Below are 4,785 nucleotides of genomic sequence, written 5' to 3' on the forward strand. Positions count from 1 at the left end.
TGAAGGGTGAGAATCCGATCATAATTTCTACTCATATCTGATTGCAATTGACAGTGCGTACGTGCATGCTAAATCGCTCAGTCGTGTCTGACTCTGTGTGACCCCATGGACAGTGGCCGCCAGGCTCCGCTGTCCATGGGATTCTCCAGGCAAGAATACTGGAGTGGGTTGCCATTTCCTCCTCCAGGGCAGTTGACAGTAGATGTGTCAATATACACATGTGTGTTTTATGCCATGTGTTGAGTACTTTTCATGCAATTGAATACAGCATATTGATTCTATTATTCTTTTTTTGTTGGGCCACAGGGCTTGCAGGATCTTAATTCCCCAACTGGGGATTGAACCTATACCCTTGGCAGTGAAAGCCCAGAGTCCTAACTACTAGATCACGAGGGTATTTTGTTACCCTCTTTTGGCAAATGAGAAAATTGAAGCTTAGAGAGATTAAGAAGATTTCTGGTAGAAAGTGACAAAACTGGGATTTGAACCTGGAGATGTGAACAGCAAAATCTATATTTATACCAGAACACTGTACTGCAAATGACAGCTCCTTCCATTCATGACAGGAAATATGCAAATAACAGTGAAATTGTTTTTTTCCTTTAATTTCCAGTTACTATTGACATATCCAGACTCACCACAACTTAATTTAGGCATAATGTTGAGAAATAAGACTTTTATTTCCTGGTGATGTAGTAATTTAAACTCAGCTACTCTAGAATTCCTGGTCAGAGGAACTCTCAAGTTTAGAGAGTACCATGATAGAATGAAAAGAATAATGAATTTGGAGCCAAGTAATCTGATTTATAGCATACTTCATTATTAATATTTTTTTCTTCATTTTAAAAAATTAATTAATTTATTTTTTCATTTATTTATATTAGTTGGAGGCTAATTACTTTACAATATTGTAGTGGTTTTTGCCATACACTGACATGAATCAGCCATGGATTTACATGTGTTCCCCATCCCGATCCCCCCTCCCACCGCCCTCCCCATCCCATCCCTCTGGGTCATCCCAGTGAACCAGCCCTGAGCACTTGTCTCATGCATCCAACCTGGACTGGCGATCTGTTTCACAATTGATAACACACATGTTTCAATGCTATTCTCTCAGATCATCCCCCTCTCTCCTTCTCCCACAGAGTCCAAAAGTCTGTTCTATATACCTGTGACTCTTTCTCTGTCTTGCATATAGGGTTATCGTTACCATCTTTCTAAATTCCATAAATATGCATTAGTATACTGTATTGGTGTTTTTCTTTCTGGCTTACTTCACTCTGTATAATGGGCTCCAGTTTCATCCACCTCATTAGAACTGATTCAAATGTATTCTTTTTAATGGCTGAGTACTATTCCATTGTGTATATGTACCACAGCTTTCTTATCCATTTGTAAAATATGGAATGCTTCATGAATTTGCGTGTCATTCTTGCGCAGGGGCCATGCTAATCTTCTCTGTATCGTTCCAATTTTAGTATATGTGCTGCCAAAGCGAGCACCATTATTAATATTTAGATGTGTTTCAGAGATGATTTAAGCTCACTAGACCTCTGTCTTTCAAATGAAGGAAACGGACTAGGAAAACTTCAATTTGCATATGGAAACCATTGTTTTGTATCTTCATATTAAACATCTTACTTAATTCTTGGGAGCAGTGTACTCATAGAAATCTAACAGGGTCAAAAAAAAAAAAAAAGAAAGAAATCTAACAGGGTCATGCATTTGCTTTAGCACTGGTATGGACCGCCCAAAATGGCTCTGCATAGGCATCTAATTCTCAACACTGGTTACTAGAGGATTTGTAACATGTATTCATTCTTTCAACAAGCATTTATTGGATACCTACTATGTGCTAGCTATGGAAATAAGCATTACAGGAAATCCCTGGCAGTCCAGTGCTTAGGACTCGGTGCTTTCACTGTGGTGGGCTACTGTTCAATCCATGGTAAGGGAAATCAGATCCCGTAAGCCACATGGTTTGGCCAAATAAAGGGGAAATAAGCACTGAACAAAACAGACAAACATTCCTCATCTCATGGAATTACAGTCTAGTGAGGACCATCAGACAAATAAGTAAATAAGTAAAATTTATGGTAGTTCAGTTCAGTTCAGTCGCTCATTCGTGTCCGACTCTTTGCGACTCCATGAACCACAGCACGCCAGGCCTCCCTGTCCATCACCAACTCCCAGAGCTTACTCAAGCTCATGTCCATTGAGTTCGTGATGTCATCCAGCCATCTCATCCTCTGTCGTCTCCTTCTCCTCCTGGCCCCAGTCCCTCCCAGCATCGGGTCTTTTCCAATGAGTCAACTCTTTGCATGAGGTGGCCAAAGTATTGGAGTTTCAGCTTCAGCATCAGTCCTTCCAATGAACCCCCAGGACTGATCTCCTTTAGGATGGACTGGTTGGATCTCCTTGCAGTCCAAGGGACTCTCAAGAGTCTTCTCCAACACCACAGTTCAAAAGCATCAATTTTTCAGTGCTCAGCTTTCTTCACAGTCCAACTCTCACATCTGTACATGACCACCGGAAAAACCATAGCATCAGACAAACAAAATAAGTAAAATTTATGGTAGTTAGATGGTGATAAATTTCAGTCAGAAAGAAACAGTTTAAAGAAGAGAGATGGAAAAGTATTGGGGTGTATAAAGTTTGCAATTATAGATAGGGTGGTCAGGGAATCATTGACTAAGAAGTGGACATGAGCAAAAACCTTGAGGAGATGAAAGGAGTAAGCCATGTATTATCTAAAGAAAGAAAGTTCCAGGTATAAATCAACTATACTCCAATAACATTTTTTTAAGAAGATATTTTTTACTAAGTATAGAATTCTAAAAAAAAAAAAAAAAAAAAAGAGGAAAGAAAGAAACCCAGGTAAAAGGTAGAACAATTGCAAAATCCTGTTCATAAAAGAGCAAAGTGGAGGGAAGTTTGGGGGAGAATGAGTAATTGTATATGTATAGCTGAGTCACTTTACTGTGCCCTGAAACCATCATAATCAGTTATACTCCAATATAAAATAAAAAGTTTTTTAAAAGAATAAAAAAATCATTCAGGGAAAAAAAGAGCAAAGTAGCTAGTGTAGTTGGAATTGAGGCAGGGAGGGGGAAAGATAAATAATGGGGAACAGTGTGTGTCGGACCCTATCGTGAGGGCATTGACTTTTATTTTGAATGAGATGGGAAGTCACTGGAGAGCTTTAGGGAGTAGATCAACCCAGCTGCTGAGTTGAGAATAAACTGCAGAGAGCAAAGGCAGAAAGCAGGGAGACTAGTTAGTCCCCATTTACAGTAATCCAGGTGAAAAGTGGGAGGTCTTAACCAGGGAGATGGAAATGGTGAGGAAGTGGTTGGTTTCTGGAGACTGACAGAAATAGTTGATGATTTGGATGAAGGATATGTAAGACAGAGAGGAATTCCAGCAAGATACTAGGTTTTTTAGCCTGAACAACTAGCGGGATGAAGCTGCCATGAAGTGAGATGGAGAAGACTGCAGGAAAGGCAGGTTTTGTGAGAGAAGAATTTCTCCCTTTGATTTCACTGTTACTATATCATTCACATGCCACACACTGGGAACTCTGCAACAACCAAATTTTAGCTTCTTCCTTTTTCAATCCACCCCGCATGCCACAGGAATTAAGATTAGGTTGTTTAGATTGGAGAAAAGCAAACGCTGAGTCAGTATCTAATGCATTTATTTTGTTTCTATAATAAGGATTTGCCTTTGTTTTTGAAGTTGTTTTCAATGGCTCAGTGACCTCTGAATAGAATTACAAGCAATATAATTATTGACTCTGCTTTATTACAGATGCTTTGTGATCATGTTAATTATGTTTTAACTAAAAAGGCCTTGTATCTCTTATTTATAATTGATGTTTAGATCTTCTGTAAGATAAATGTAAAGACTTTTGTTTACATTTTAACATTCTCGAGGACTTGCTGTAAGACTGCAAGGAGTTAAAAAATTGGCAGTGGAGTGGACGTGTGTTATTAGTTTGATCTTAATGTTGTGACATACCAATCTTGTAAAGTGAAAGTGAAAGTCGCTCAGTTGTAGCCGACTCTTTGGGACCAGGTGGACTATAGTCCATGGAATTCTCCAGGCTAGAATACTGGAGTGGGTAGCCTTCCCCTTCTCCAGGGGATCTTCCCAACCCAGGGATCAAACCCAGGTCTCCCACATTGATGCAGATTCTTTATCAGCTGAGCCACAAGAGAAGCCCAATTAAGTAAAATATGATCAATTTTTGTTATGTTATGCTATATGATATGTTTTTTTTCACATGCAGAACTGTAACAACATAAGCTAGAGAATATGATATAAGGTACAGGAAAGCAAGTAAATTTCTATCTAACTAAACTGTTTAATTCTAATATTAGCAGAGTTCTCTAGAAAATAAGTGATCTTTCTTGATCCATTTTTGCCTTCTTTGTCCAAAAATTTCCCTCAACTCTGGAGGGTGACTGTTGAATAATACTTCTGATTTTAAGAGCTTAGTTTAAAAGCTTAGCTTAGTTTAAAAACAAATAAAATGTTATCTTTTTTCAACTAGAACTTGAAATCTGAATCTATTAATGCTTGATACTGTTATGGATCCCCTTGGCACCACTGGACACCACTTCTGTTTAGGGACCTTGGCTACAACTACTACATAAATATAGTAGTATGTTTGTTATAAATAGTTTCTTAGCCACATTTCCTTGACTTTCAGGTAAGCAGTGAATGAGTTTATTTGGTCATTGCACACCCAATTTTGATAAGAGTTTTGTAGTTTTAGCTCTT

General features: G+C 38.5%; 1 non-coding gene across 1 annotated transcript; it reads right to left on the reverse strand.

Annotated features, from left to right (window-relative positions):
* Positions 1 to 1,395: 1,395 nt before the first annotated feature.
* LOC133041758 (U6 spliceosomal RNA) lies at positions 1,396 to 1,502 on the reverse strand. The gene has a single exon (XR_009689333.1). It is a non-coding gene; the product is annotated as a U6 spliceosomal RNA (small nuclear RNA).
* Positions 1,503 to 4,785: the final 3,283 nt, after the last annotated feature.

Source organism: Dama dama, chromosome 20 (assembly GCF_033118175.1).
Source record: "Dama dama isolate Ldn47 chromosome 20, ASM3311817v1, whole genome shotgun sequence".
In the NCBI taxonomy this organism is placed as follows: Eukaryota; Metazoa; Chordata; class Mammalia; order Artiodactyla; family Cervidae; genus Dama; species Dama dama.